Source organism: Petaurus breviceps, unplaced genomic scaffold (genome assembly GCF_028583685.1).
Source record: "Petaurus breviceps papuanus isolate PSGF00001 unplaced genomic scaffold, PetGlider_PUasm1.0 90823, whole genome shotgun sequence".
NCBI lineage: Eukaryota > Metazoa > Chordata > Mammalia > Diprotodontia > Petauridae > Petaurus > Petaurus breviceps.
The window spans coordinates 20,314,725-20,330,914 of record NW_027187352.1 but is presented as its reverse complement, the minus strand read 5'-3'; the positions used below and the strand labels follow the sequence as shown (position 1 = coordinate 20,330,914).

The window sequence follows — 16,190 nt, the reverse complement described above, 5'->3', positions numbered from 1 at the left end:
ACAAGAGATCAAACCTGCATGGCAGAGTTTTCACCTTACATTGGGTGGGTCTCTAGAAAGGACACCAGAAGAGGCAGGAGATAGGGTCTTCCCCTACTGTAGCAGCAAGCACTCCAGCCTCCCCAGGATCGCTGCCACCACAGGTTCTTAGATCTGTTTTGATAAAGGAAAGCAACTCAAAATGGGTTAACAAGCTTACTTTAATCAGTCAGATATGTATCATTTACCTAGTTTAGGGGAAAAAGGTCAGCACCCCGAACTTTAGAATATACAGACAGAATTATCAAGACAGAAACAGATCAAGTAGACAGATTTCCAAACTGTCCAACCATTACATCCATACCAAATCAACATCTGGGTTTCAAAGCCGGGGGGGCTCTGGACAACGGCTTCCCAGAGTTTCATCTGATCAAATCACAAAACACTTCTCAAAGTGAGCCCCAAAACAAAGCTACACATCAGGGCTTATATAGCCTTCTCCTGGCTCAGAGAATGTAACAACCTTCTGGATCCACTGGCCAATCAAAAAGTATCTACTGAAAAACAAGCCTCCCACCCCAGGCTCCAGGTGCATTTTAGCCTAGGGGCAGGGAAGATCTTAAAAATTTACATTCCCATTACACCTACCTCCTCCCCTTGTCCCATCAGTGTGATCATGGCTGCTGGTAGCAGAGACATCTGTGGTTACCCTCCTCAAACCAAAGCCTCCAAGGGAGAACAGGAAGGATGAAAGCTAAAGAGACAAGGGGAAGGTATAAGAATGTGTTTTGTTTTTAATTACAACTCTCTAATTCTCTCTCTCTCTCTGTCTCTCTCTCTCTCTCTCTCTCTCTCTCTCTCTCTCTCTCTCTCTCTCTCTCTCTCTCTCTCTCTCTCTCTCTCTCTCTCTCTCTCTCTCTCTCTCTCTCTCTCTCTCTGTCTCTCTCTCTCTCTCCCTATTCCTCCTGAGTACTGAGAAAAGCCAGATAGAAAGAACTGATTGTTGCCTTTGTCCTTCATTTTCAAAGAGGACCAATGACATCATGGGGCGATGTCTTGACTTGTGGGTAAATTGGATCTAACTGAAGTAGAGTTGCACAAAGTCATTAGCCTTCTTCTCTCTTCCAGAGTCATCATGGTCCAGTGGCAGGAGAAAAGTCAGAATGACTGCCAATGGCCCAGGATTCAGTGGATGACCTTGGTGTCTTCAGTGTCTGACCAAGCCCTGAGAGCTCCACAATGCCTGCTTCTGCCACCTTCGTGGCCATTGGAACAAACTGTTCTTTACATACTTTACATCTTTACATACTTGGGGCAGACACACTCTTAACTCACCAATGAGTTTGTGCCCCATTGATTACCCTCCACCTGGTTTAGCTCTTGTGCTGAGATGGTTTACTGGGGTGTGGTTCCTGCATTGCTACAGCTTCTAGGAGTCCCAGGTGAGAGCTGAGTGCCAGACGGACACCAAAGGTGAATAAGCAGCCCTGGAAAGGGCGCGGCAAGCCTTCACACCAGGAGTGCTCGTCCTTGAGCACTCATACACCTCAGGAAGAACCGGCAATCTTTATCTGAGCCCCCAGACTCACTGTAGAGGCAGTATGATGTCACTTGTTCCTCATCATGTGCTTTTATTCAAAGACTGCTCTCGTCTGCTCCAATCTTCTTTCTCAAAAAGCACCTTTGACTGACCCTGTGCTTGCATTTCCCTGTGGGGACAGTGCTGGGAGCTACAGGGGAGAATGACCTTTCCTAGCGCAGGGCTGGGATTCCAAGCCCCCAGTCCATTGTGTTGTTATTGTTTATTTTTTTTTCTCTCTAACTGGCAGCATAATCACTAACTGTCCATATGTTTTGTTTCATAACTGAACAAGGGAAACATTACTATGAACTTGGGGCCTTTGAAAACCTACCTCATCAAACACAAGCAAAACACAGCAACCCCCCAGGGTTACATTTGTATTACTAAAGGTATGTTTATCAATTTGGAGCCCTCTGAACGTGCTCTATTTCCTTCCCCCCATGATTTGAGAAGCTACAAGGTGTTTCAGAGTTTTACTCTCACACAAAAGGAAAATCAGTCTTGCCTAAAGATAATTCTTTTCAACTGCATCTTCCCTTCCTACACCAAAGCCAGATGTAGAGTTTTCTCTTCTAGCCATAGAGAGACAAAGACAGAAAGGACCTCTGACCTGAGACCCCCCAGTGAGACCTCAAGCATCAGTGCCGCATTATTGGCATGCTTTGGCAGCTAGGTGGTCAAGAGGAAGGGGCAAGGGACTTGGAGTCAGGTTGTGGGAGGCATGGGGGGAATGGGATGGGGGAAAGGATCCAGCCTGGGATTGAGCCTCTGTGTACTTTAAAGTCCATTGTTGGGCTCATACTTGAAGCCTTTCCAACTCAGTGGAACCTGCCAGAGCTTGTACTTCCCTGGCACATTCTTAGAGAAGCCAAGATCACATCCATGCCATTACATTACAAATGAAAAAATCACATCTTTCTGAGATACAATCATTTCACTTTAGTGGGGACCATAAATTCATTGGTTCAGAGGAATGATGGAGAATTTCAGGCATTACGGCAGGCAGATAGACCTTTCAGTACCCTTCAAATCATGCCATCTAGACCAGGGTTCTGAATTTCAGGTATATGAATTTGTTTTGTAAAAAATATTTTGATAACTATTTTGATAGAATTGATTTCATTTGTAATCCTATGGTTCTTATTTTATGCATTTTGAAAACACTGTTCTGAGAGGGGGGGCCCATAGGCTTCATCAGATTTTCTAAGGGGCCCATGACACAAGAAAAGGTTAAGAATTCAGAGTCCATGAAGATCACTTAGAATTCTAGAACTTAGACACTTAGAACTGGTTGATCCTTTGAGATCTACTTGTCAGAGCTACACATTGTATAGATGTGACTAAGACCCAGAGAGTGGATGTGACCAGTTCATGGTGACAAAGTGAGTTAGTGGCAGATTTGTTCCCAAAAAGTCCCATCACCCTCTTGATTTGCCCTTTATGCCCTGCTGGACTCTTCCAGGGGAATCCTGTTTACACACAGAAGACACTGTCCCAAGGGAGAGATGAGGACACTGGAGCTTGGAAACTTCTCCAATAGGGGAAGTGAGAAATGGGAACTGTGCCACACCCGTCCGATTTCAACAGACCCCATCGTTGTACATTAAAACAGTGGAGAAATTGTTCGTCTACATTTCATTTCTGCCTAAAGTCAGTGTCAGCTCTGATTTCCTGTGCTAGGAGGGGCTGGCCATAGGCAGAAAATATGCCTCTTTAAGGATTCGATGAGCTTACGCTTACTGTGGGTGTTGGAAAGGAGAATCGTAGAATCCCAGAAGCTGAGAATTGGAGAGGGGCCTAAGAGGTCTAAATTCACAATCAGATTCTTCAGTAATGTAACTGGAATATTAACCAAACTCCAGATTAGGGGCTTGTTATTGTTGAGTTGTTTTCAGTCATGTTCAATTCTTTGTGACACCATTGGGGTTTTTCTTGGCAGAGATACTGGAGTGGTTTGCTATTTCCTTCTCCAGCTCATTTTACAGATGAGGAAACTGAGGCAAATAGAGTTAAGTGACTTGCCCAGGGTCACACAGCTAGAAAGAGTCTGAAACCAAATTTGAATTTTTGAAAAGGAGTCCTGACTCCAGGCCCCATACTCTATCCACTGAGCCACTCAGATGTGCAGAGGTAGCTTGTTATAAAAGAACAAATTCGGGGTGGCCAGGTAGCACAGCGAGTAAGAGCACCGGCCCCAGTGTTGGGATGACCTGGGATCGAATCCAGGCTCAGACACTTAGCACCCACCCAGAAATACCTGGCCGTGTAACCTGGAGCAAGTTACTTAACCCCAATTGCTTTAAAAAAAAAAAATAAAAGAACAAACTCTAGGTCTGGGTTTGAATCCTGGTTCCATCACTTTCTAGTTATGTGGCCTCTAGGTAAGTCTCTTTATTTCTCTAAATGTCATCTAGGCAGCTAGTTGATGCACTGGATAGAGCCATGAACCTGGAGTCAAGAAGTTCAAATCTAGCTTAAAATACTTCTAGCTGTATAGACTCTGGGCAGGTCATTTAACCTTTATCAATTGCTGTCTACCTGTTTTCTCAATAGCTTCTTCCCAGGGTTATTGTAAGGTTCAAATGAGATAACATTTGTAAAAGCCCCTGGCACATAGTAGGCCCTATATCATTTTACTTATCTATGTGATGGGGATAGTAACATTTATACTACTAAATCATTCCAATGCAATGCAATCCAAAAAACAATAAAAAGAAAGGCAGTTCCTGCCCTTGAATAGTTTATCATCTAATGGGGGTGGGGGTGGGGAGACAACATATAAAAAAGGCAGAAAAGAGAGGGGGGATAGGGAGAGGCACATGGGAATCTTGTTTCTTGGAGTCGAAACCAGGGAGAACAGCAGATGCAGAGTGAAGAGGCCTGAAAAGTCCGGCTTCTGCCTTACATAAAGGAAGGCATTGGGAGGAGTTTGGTACTCCACCCTCTAGCCCTCCAGTCGGAGGTCAGAGGAGGCTGACAGCAGATGGCAGCATGAAGGTGAGATTGGAAGTGATGAGCTTACCCTGGGAGTCGCATCTAGTTCTGCAAATACAGAGTAGAGTGGGCTGAAAAGTCCAGTTGCTCCCCAACAAACATTTCTTATTTACTGTGTGTGAAGCAAGAGATAATGTGACATATGTGGAAAACTGGCTGTGTAAGAAAAGATCTGGGTTCAAATCCCAGCTTTCACTTTCTATGTGACTTTGAGCAAGTCTCTTAGCTTTTCAGTGCCCAAGGCAACAATCTAAGACTACAAGCATGGACCATTTACTGAGATCTGCATAATAATAATAATAACTAGTATTTACATAGCTTTGTAAGGTAATTTATGTAATTTATTTGATCCTCACCTGCAAACCTGGGAGGTAGGTGCCCTTATTATCCCCATTTTACAGATGAGGAAACTGAGTCCAACAGGTTAAATAACTCACCCAGTGTCACATAGCTAGTGAGGCAGAATTCACACTCTGGTCCAGGTTCCATGGTTTATCTACTCTGCCACCTAGCAACCTCACCAGTAGCTCCCTATTCCAGTGAAATCCAGGATCTAGGGAGGGAAAACTACATGGTGCTATTACTACATAAAGGGAGATACAAACACAAAACAGAAAAACATTCCCTGTCCTCTAGGAGCTTACATTGTTGTGGGGAAAGACCGTTGTAAAATTTAAGGCCATTTGACAATTGCAGAAATATGAGATTATTATTTTGAGTTCATTGTGGATGCCTTCAGCCGTAGTACAGTTGATTTCTGATACAGAAAAGTGGGTTTCCTCTGTTTGGGGTGATAAACCAAGGCTAAGTCAGGCAAGTCAATAAGGTCAAAAGGCACAGTTTAATCTTAGGGAAGACACAAGACCAAGGCAATTTGGCATTGTGGGAACTCGGAAGAATGGGGCAGACAGAACCTAGATCCAAATCCAAAGTTACTCTCAGAAGAGAATTAGGAAAACAGAGGAAAATAGGCTCTTCTAGAGCAAAAGTGAAGAGTTGTTGACTCTGAGCTAATTTTAAAAATGTCCCTTTCTCTTGAAATTTCATCACCATGACTCATCTCACTGTGGGCCAAATTCTGAAGCTCTGAGTCAGACTCACTCCCAGGAGCCTCGGCTTGATGGGAGTTTTACCTAAATAAAGCCTGCAAGTTGAGCTCCCTGTGATACATAGACCAAAAATTTGCTAGTTAAGCAGGAGGAATGCCCTTACCACTTAGCCATTGATCACAGAGCTTCACGTCATTGGCTGCTGGGGGCCAGAGGCGTTGAGGACAGAGCTTTCAGGCTACTAGTGATACAGGACTTTCACTAAAAGAAAAGCTTTCTGCTTTTGCTCGTTCTCAGATGTGGAGGGGCATTGATCTCTGTTGCAGTTGGAACAAGGAAAGATTCTAAGATTCTTAAAGTTTCTATTTAGAAACTCATTATTCTCCTTAAGAGTATGGCAGTAGATTTCTAATCAGGAAGGTTAAAGTTCAAATCCAGCCTCAGCTATTTACTAACTATATGACCTTGGGCAAGACCACAGCTGTCTGCCTCAGTTTCCTCAAATGTAAAATAAGTATAGTAATAGCACCTACCTCCCAGGGATGTTGTAAGGATCAAATGAGATAATATTTGTAAAGTGCTTAGCACAGTGCCTGGAACATTGTAGATTTTTAATAAATGCTTATTTCCTTCCTTAAAATAATAAAGGGGTACCATTAGAAAAGGGAGGATTGAAAGCAAAGTGGTCCCTTCCAGCTTTCAGTCTCTGATCCCATGCTCCGATGATCCTATTAAGATCCTATGAATGCATGGGTGAGTCACAGACTCCTGCTTCATGAACAATTGCTACCATGACTCCCTTCTGGTTCCCTGAGGAGGCCAAATGTCTATGAAAGAAGGAAGGATCACAGCTCTTGAACCTCAGAGATCCCTCTCGAAGTCTTTCTTACTTTTAGAGGTAGAAGAAACTTCATAACATCATATTGTCTGACCTTTTGCCTTAAAGTAGATATGGTATCATTCTCCCCATTTTACAGATGAGTCTACTGAGGCCCAGGGATTTTGTAGAAGCATAACATGTCAGTATTAGAAAGGATCTTTAGGCATATGTCAGTCAACAAACATTTACTCTGATTACTATGAGCCAGACATTGTGATAAGAACTGGAATACAATGAAAGGCAAAAATAAAAAAACAAACAGTCCTTGTTCTCAAGGAGCTTACATTCTAATGGAGAAAATAATGAGAATGTCTGAGTATAGACATCTTGTCTGTCTTTGAGCAGCTAGATGGTGCAGTGGCCTCATAGTGACCCCAGTAGACTCATCTTCCTGAGCTCAAATCTGGCCTCAGACGCTTACTAGCTGTATGACTTTGGGACCTTCACCCTCTTTGCCTCAGTTTCCCCATCTGTATAATAAGCTGGAGAAGAAAATGACAAACCACCCCTGTATCTTTGCCCAAAAAAAACTCCAAACGGGGTCAGGAAGAGTTGAACATAACTGAAAAAATGGCTGAACAACAACAGGTACATACAGGATTTATAAAGTAAATGAAGGTAATCTGAGAACAAGCCCAGGGAAGCAAACCAGGAAAGGTCTCCAACAGGGAAGGATTTGAGTTGAATCTTGAAGGAAGTTGAGGGAAACTAAGAAGTGGAAATCTTCTAGCCTTCTCTCTCATTTTATATTCTGAGACCTGCCAGTCAGTCAGTGAGCATTTATTAAATTCCAACTACTTTTCTAAGCACCATGGTCATTGCCATGGCTTTAAAGATCCAAATGTGACCTTGGGCAAGTCACTTAACCCCAATTGCCCTGCCCCCTCCCCCCTCCAAAAAAAAAAAAAAGAAACAAATAAAGATCCAAATGATAACTAGGTATTCCAGCTCAGATACTGTCTGACTCTTCTCTGCTTTAGCTGCTCCAGTGACGGGAAACTCACTACCTCTGGAGGCAGCCCATTTCTGTGCATAATAGGCGCCTCATAAATATTCATGGAGGCTATTAGCTGAAGCCTGTTTCTTCCCCCTCCTATTCTGTTTCTCATCTCCTCCCCTGCCATCTGTGCTGTGACCCAATACTTTAGTAATTCTGTGATGTGGTACATCTGGGTCCATGCTTTCCATTCAACTATTGCTTTCCAACAATCACATCCTTCTTTTTCATAATGTAAAGAAGTGGAGGGTGTGGTTTAGCTCATGTTGTGACCTATGGTTTTTCAGTGTTCCTCTGATGAAGGAAGCCAGTTGTCTCCAATGACAGCATTGCCCTTCCTAACATAAATATGCATCTTGGTGTTGCTGAGTGGACTTACAAGAATGCCAAAATGTATATTAAGCAGCTCAGGCCAAGCTGAATGATAGCCACAGAGTTCAGGGGAACATTTCACAGGATGTGGAAATCACTCAGAATGCCAGAAATGGCCATAAACAAATATTGTATCAAACATACCCAACATTTTTTCTCTCTCTTTATCAATTCCATATCAGTGTACATTCCAGGCTAACCAAGGAGAAAACCAGATGAGCAGAATGATGTATTGACAAGTTATTGGATTTTTTAAAATACAAAGAAAAACCTGATAAGTTGGGAATTTAACAAACTAGATTGGGGCCTGGAAGAATACAACCAGAAGAATGCAGGGGTTGAAACCAGGTTTTATGGATCTGTTGGAGATGGGTCATGTTTTTGTCCTTGAGGGTAGGGTTTGTTTTAAGTCAATTACTATTAATTAAGTGTGTGCTATGTACCAGGCATTGGGTGAAGAGCTAGAGATAACAAAAAAAAGTAAGGAGAAAAAAAAATCTCTTTTCTCAAGGATCTCACAATTGAATGGGGGAGACAACATATAAACTATGTTCAGACAAGATACATTCAGGATAAATTGGAAATAATTAAGGGAGGGAAGCCCCCCATGTTTTGGGGGATCAAAAAAGGGGATCTATTTTTTATAGAAGGTGAGCTTTTACCTTGGACTTGAAGGAAGCCTGGGAAGCCAGGAGGCAGCAAGGAGGAGGAAAACTTTCCAGGCATGGGGGATAGCTAGTGAAAACTAAGGGAGTCAGGGGACGACATGTCTTGTGTGAGCAATAGCAAGGAGATCAGTTTCACTGGGTCATAGAGTATGTTAGAGAAGAACCAAGTAAGAAAATGTTTTAAAATTTTTTATTTATTTATTTTATTTTTAATTTGTGGGATAAAACAAACATTTCCAAAAGCATAGTATAATTTTTACAATGATCATACACAAAACTGCAAATTTATTAGGTACAACATGCCATCCCTTTTAAATATATAATAAAGTTACCATGAAAATTTCTTTTTTTTCTTCCCTCTCCTCCATGTATAGACTTGCATGAAATAATGTAGAGTGAAATGAGCAGGACCAAGAGAATGTTATATACAGTAACAGCAATATTGTTTTTTTTATTTTATTATTATTATTTTTTGCTTTTTTTTGGGGGGGGAGGGGAGGGCAATTGGGATTAAGTGACTTGCCCATGGTCACACGGCTAGTAAGTGTTAAGTGTCTGAGGCCGGATTTGAACTCAGGTCCTCCTGACTCCAGAGCCGGTGCTCTATTCATTGTGCTACCTAGCCATCCAGCAATATTGTTTTAAGGATGACTTTGAACAAACAAGTCATTTTGACTATTACAAATTCCCAAATTAACCACAAAGGACACATGAAGGAAGATGCTCTCTAGCACCTAGCACACTGCCTGGCACATAGTTAGCACTTAGTGATGTTTGTTGATTAATTGATTATCCCGGAGAAGAGAAGTTTCAGGGTGAGCAGGCCATTAACCACTGCCTCCAAATTTTGGAATGGCTGTCAAGGAGATTAGAACAAATTATTCAAATTATTATTATTTTTTTGAGAGGGGTTAGAGGGAGCTGGGTTTTCATCAGGGTAAAAGTACAGGGAACTCCCAGTGTGGAAACTCCCTCTATTGGTCTTGCCTCTGTTCCATTCCAGATTTGTGACCATGGGCAAGTGCCTATGACTTAGGTCATTTGTTGCAACTATTATAGAATCATGGGATCAGAGATCTGTATCTGGAGGGGACCTCAAAAGTCATCTACTCCAACCACCTCTTTTTATAGATGAGGAAACTGAGGTCCAAGGACATGACTTCCTCAAAGTCATATAGGTAGGAAGTATGAGAGATAAGGTATTAGCTATTAGCGTCCTCTATACCATGCTGTCTCCCAAAAGGATTCATGCTTCAATTTGAGTTACATGAGGAGACTCTAGTGTTGCCTCCATTTCTAAAATCCTATCATTCTTTTTTTTTTTTTAAGTAATCGGGGTTAAGTAACTTGCTCAAGGTTACATGGCCAGTTATTTCTGGGTGTGGTGCTGAGTATCTGAGCCCAGATCTGATCCCCAGGTCATCCCAACACTGGAGCCGGTGCTCTTACTCCCTGAGCCACCTGGCCGCCCCTAAGCAATTGGGGTTAAATAACTTGCTCAAGGTTACATGGCCAGGTGTTTCTGGGTGGGTGCTAAGTGTCTAAGCCTGGGATTTGATCTCCAGGTCATCCCTACACTGGAGCCGGTGCTCTTATTCGATGTGCTACCTGGCCGCCCCTAAAATCCTATTATTCTATTTTCATAAATTACTCATTCTTTCTGATCTACAAAACTTTCTCTGACTTTAAGTTAATTTTTTTTATTAATACTATAATGCTTGAACTCTTAGTCATCCTCACCTCTTCCTGGTGGCCCCATTTCACTAGACATCATGAACACAAATGTAACAGAGGAAAGAATTGATTATAATAATAGCATGTTTTTTTTTATGGTAGAGGCAGTATTATGTAAAGGAACCCCTGCAGTTCTTGGACTGGGCAGATATTTAAGTACTAGTCTTGCCTCTAATACTTGCCAGCTGTGTGATCTTGGGTAAATCATTTAAATTCTCAAAGCTTCAGTTTCCTCATCTGTATAAATGGCATTAGGCAGTTGTAGAACTAATATTCCTAATACCAACTTCATAAAGTTGTTACGAAGAAAGTGCTTTGTAAAACATAAGGCATTAGATGAATATGAATAATTATTAGACCACAAAAGTACTTTCCTAATAATCTCTCTGGTAGGTAGTAAAAGGTCTAGTGTCCCCATTTTACCAATGAGGAAATTGAGCTAATAGATATTAGAGTCAGCACTTGAACTCAGGACTGGTGCTCTTTCTATTCCACCATTCTGCCTCTCCATGATACCTCTATTGCCTTTTCAAACACACAAATATGACATTTTATGTTGTTGAGGTCATTGGGAAAAACCCCAGAATATATGTCAAACAGCTCAAAGAGAGCTGAACAATATCCTTAGAATCTGGAGGAATATTTGATGGGGTGCAGAAACCACTCAGATTGCCAAGAAGAGTCAGAAACAAATATCTTATTGAATATACACAGTATTTTCTCTCTTAATCTATCAATCTCAGATCTGTATATAGTCCTGATTGGAACTGCACCAGCACTCCTTTTAGATAGAATGAGTTGCATTTGTTGGCTTTATCTCAAGCAAGAAGACTCTGAGGCAGTTAAGTGTTAGGTTCTAATAAACTCCTTGGCATGACATTTAAAACCCCTCACAATCCAGCTTCCATCTACTGTTCCAGCCTTAATGTACATTCCAAGTCCAGTACTTTATCCAATGTGATTCTTAGTTGCCCCATTACGAAAGTTCTTTAAACAGAAGCTCCATGATCATTTGTTGCAAACATTATATAAAGCTTGCCAAGCCAGATGACTACTGCACCTCTGGATGACCATGCTATTTGTCACCTTGTCTCAAGGTTTGTATGTATGTATGTATGTATGTATGTATGAGCTGTCCCAACAGCCATGCCTCTTCCTGGAAGGCACAGCCTTCCTCATCTCCACTTTTCTGGATTCTTCTTTCTCAACTCAGCTCTGGTACTACTTCATCCATGAAGTCTTCCTTGATCTTTTCTCTCCCTTGAGAAAGATCTTTCTTTACATTTTCCTAGAGCACTATTTCAAGACTGACCTTTTGCATATTTTATCTTGTGATATACTTGTGTGTGTATAGAATCTTAGAACTGGAAAATGTGTTAGGCACCATTGAATCCAACCTATACCTGAACAGGGATCCCTTCCGTGATATACTTTGCACAAGTGGTCATCAAGCCTTAGCTTAAGTGACAGAGAGTCCCCAACTTCCTCAGGCAGCCCATTCCACTTGTGGAGAGCTCCAGTTGCTTGGAAATGATTCCTGACATCAAAAGCTATGTCTGTCTCCAGAAATTTCCAACCATTGTCTCTGCCCTCTGGGGCCAAGTAGAACAAGTATAATCTCACTTCCACATTAGACCCTTTTAAATATTCAAAGAGAGTTAAGTCTTCCTTTCTCTAGACTCAGAACCACAGCTTCTTCAGCCAGAACTCATGAGGTATCATCTTCACCATCCTTGCTGCCTTCCTTTGGACCCCCTCCAGCTTAACAAATAATTTCTGAGATGAGGTGCCATGGACTGAATACAGTCCTTACCTTCCTCACAGGGTTGTGGTGAGGAAAGAACTTGGTAAAGCTCTCAATAAATATGAGCTATCCTTCCCCCACCCCCACCACATACCCTTGGAACATATAGTTCTCTTCTCCAATTATTAAAACCCTACCTAATCCTCTAAATTTCACCTTTCATTTTTGTGGTGGCAAAGAGCTGGAAATTGCAGGGATGCCCATCAACTGGGGAATGTGCTGTAAGAAATGATGAGCTCAATGATCTTAGAAAAATATGGATAGACTTGCACAAAATAACAAACAGCAAAATGGGCAGAACCAAGAGAATGTTTTATATGGTAATGGCAATAGTTTTAAGAACAACTTTGAGTGATTAAGTAATTTTGACTATTGTAAATACCAAATTAACTACAAAGGACATATGAAGGAAGACACTATCTGCATCCAGAGAGAGAACCGATAAATAAAAGTATATATAGAATGATTTTACTTACATACAATATCTATATCTATCTCATATGTATTTGTGTCTAATGGCAGTCATCTCTAGGGTGGGAGGGGGAAGGGAATGAAAAAAGAAAAAAGAAATTTACATGATAACTTTATTATATATTTGAAGGGAATCGAAGTTGTATATAATAGATTTGCAGTTTCATGTGTAATTTTTTAAAATTATTATTATACTATGTTATGGAAATGCTTGTTTTATTCCATAGGGTAAAAAGAAAATAAATAAAAATTAAGAAAATAAATCAAACTGGGAGTCAAGATGGCGGAGTAGAAACAGGACCTCTCTGCTGCTCTGGCTTCCACCTTCCCCAATCCATGTAAAAAGGGGACTCTGAACAAACTTTGGAGCTGCAGAACCCACAAAATGACACAGAGAAGCTAACCTCCCGCTGAGGACAGCCTGGCAGGCCACCAGGAATTGGCCAGCGCAGCACTCTGGGAGCTGAGCCCAGCCCCATGCCAAGGCTTTAGCCCCAGTGTGGGCCTGAGCAGCCGCTGGCTAGAGGGACTCCAGATCAGCAGCAGCTGTGGCTGTTTCCAGATTTATCAACACATAGATGCAAAGGACAAAGTGAGAGGTCAGTGCAGTCTGGACTTTGGGACCTAGTAAGTGGGAGTGCATGGCTTTTGCCCCCGGGGCGAGAAGCCACTGAGACTCTGGCACAGCCAGCCAACACCACGTGGCAGCTTCAGCTCCTGGCCCGCAGGGTGTAAGGGGACCAAGCACCAGTCTGAGGGGTAATCGCTCTTGCTTTAACCTGCTTGGATCTGGATTGCAGTCTAGGGTGGAGGTCCTGGGGTGTGTGTCCAGCTTGCCAGAGAGTGTGGAGACCTCAGAGAGGGCACCCATCTAATACCTCTGGCAGCTGGGAAAACCCTAGCGCTTGGGATGAAAGCTCCCCTGTCTGGTGGCAGAGTCCTACTGTGGCAAAAAGCCCAGGGGTAAAGTGACTGAGGGGCGACATGACCAGGCAAAAGAAACAAAGCAGACGGAAGATTCCAACATTAGACTCCTATATTCAGGACAAAAAGGAGCAAAGCATGGAACAGGAGGAAGACAGTGAAGTCAGAACTCCTGCACCAAAAGCTTCAAAGGAAAATACGAGCTGGTTACAGGCCATAGAGGACCTTAAGAAGCAGATAAGAGAAGTGGAGGCAAAATTGGGAAGAGAAATGATAACAATGCAAAAAAATTATGAAATGAGAGTCAACAGCCTGACTGAGGAAAATAACGCCTTAAAAAATAGACTAACTCAAATGGCAAAAGAGGCTCAAAAAGGAAATGAGGAGAAGAATGCTTTAAAAAGCTGAATTTTCCAGATGGAAAAGAATCTCAAAAGCTCAATGAGGAGAATCATTGCTTCAGAATTAGATTGGAGCAAATGGAAGCTAATGACTTTATGAGAAATCAAGATGCTGTTAAACAGATCCAAACAAATGAAAGAATAGAAGGCAATGTGAAATATCTCATGGGAAAAACCACTGACCTGGAAAATACATACAGGAGAGATAATTTAAAAATTATTGGACTACCTGAAAGCCACGATCAAAGTAAGAACCTAGAAATCATCCTCCAGGAAGTTCTCAAAGAAAACTGCCCTGATGTTTTAGAACCAGAGGGCAAAATAGTGGTTGAAAGAATCCACCAATCACTTCCTGAAAAAGATACCAAAAAAGAAAACTCCTAGGAATATTATAGCTAGGTTCTGGAATTCCCAGATTAAGGAGAGAATATGACAAGCAGCCAGGAAGAAACAATTTGAATATTGTGGAAACACAATCAGGATAACCCAGGATTTGGCAGCTTCTACACTGAGGGATCGAAGTGCTTGAAATATGATATTCTGGAGGTCAAAGGAGCTGGGATTAAAAACAAGAGTCACCTACCCAGCAAAACTGAGTATCATGTTTCATGGGAAAATGTGGTTATTAAGTGGAATAGAGGACTTTCAAGCATTCTTGCTGATAAAACCAGAGTTGAATAGAAAATTTGACATTCAGATACAAGAAGCAGGAGAAGCATGAGAAGGTAAACAGGGAAAAGAAATCATAAGGAACTTATCAAAGTTGAACTATTAACATTCCTATATGGAAAAACAATAATTGTAACTGATGAAATTTTTCTCAGTAGTTGAAGGGAATAGAAATATATATGTCTATATATGAGGGTATATGGGCATATGAATACATATGTGAATGTGTGTATATATGTTTACAGGTATACATAGATAGAGGGCACAGGACCAATTTAATAGGAAGTGATGATACTTAAAAGGTGAAATTGAGATGTGAGAGTGGAATATAATGAGAGGAGATGGGGAGAGACAGAATGGGGCAAACTATCTCATATAGAAGAGACAAGGGAAAATGGTTATAATGGAGGGGAAGAATAGGAAGGCAAAAGGGAATGGGTCAACCTTATTCCCATTGAATTTGGCTTGAGGAGGGAATGAAATACACACTAAATAGGGTATCTCACCCTCCAGGAGAGTAGGGGGGAAGGGGATGAGAGGGGGGATGATGGAAGGGAGGGCAAGCTGGGGGGAGGGAAGTTGGAAGCACCCACTTTTGAAAAGGGACAGGATCAAAGTAGAGAATAGGACAAGTGGGAGGTGGGATAGGAGGGAGGGAAATATAGTCAGTCTTTTACAATATATCTTCTATGTTATTGTTTTGCATTAGCTACACATGTACAACCTATACTGAACTGCTTATCTTCCCAGTAAAGGTGGGTGACAAGGGAGGAAGGGAATGAATCTGGAATTCAAAGTTTTAAAATAAAATATAAATATATATATATATACATATATATACTATTATTAATACTCTTTTACATGTAATTGTGAAATAAGATATACAGGCACTGGGGCATAGAGATCCACCATGCCCTACTGGAAAAGTTGAAAGGGGTATGGGAGAAAATATGGGAGAGAGTAGATTGGAGGAGGGGATATCCTGTGGGACTGCTATTTTGGGGTGGTGAGTAGGGGAAAAAGGGGGAGAAAATTTGTAACTCAAAATCTAGTGGAAATGCATGATGTAAATCAGGAATTAATAAAGCATTTGAAAAATAAAAACAATAATAAAAATTAAAAAAAGAAAATAAATCAAACTAAGTGAAACCTGGAACACAGCAGATAATTAATAAATGCATTGACTTTCCTCTGATGTCATTTCATTCCTCACAATCCTCTCCTGTAGGTTGTCCTGCTCCATTTCCCTCCTAACCCACCAGAGTCCTCAATCATCTCATCTCTTCAACATCATTTTGATGCTATCACTTAGCAAATGTGGTACCAAGCACTTGAAGAACTGTGATTCCCTGGAGCACTTGTGAAAATTGGGAACAACTTTAGATGTTCCTTGACGGGGAATGTCCTACCCTTGTAGTTTCGTCTCAAGGAAGCTGACCCTATCCTAATAATTCATGTGCATTTCAGCATTTATGAAGGGCTTTGTCCAACAATAATGCTATGAGGTTAGTGTACGGTTGTCTCCATTTTACAGATGAGGAATTAGAGATGTTATATGACTTGCTCTTAATCACACAAGTAGTATGTGCCAAAAGCACTATCCAAACTTGGCTCTCCTGAAGCCAAGACCAGTGTCTTAACCACTACTATGTACTAGAATGTTTCT

General features: G+C 41.5%; 1 long non-coding RNA gene across 1 annotated transcript; it reads left to right on the top strand.

The window, feature by feature from the left end:
- Positions 1-646: 646 nt before the first annotated feature.
- On the top strand, positions 647-1,456 carry LOC138148403 (uncharacterized). The gene is made up of 2 exons (XR_011165048.1): positions 647-752; positions 1,108-1,456. It is a non-coding gene; the product is annotated as an uncharacterized lncRNA (long non-coding RNA).
- The last annotated feature ends 14,734 nt before the right edge of the window (positions 1,457-16,190 follow it).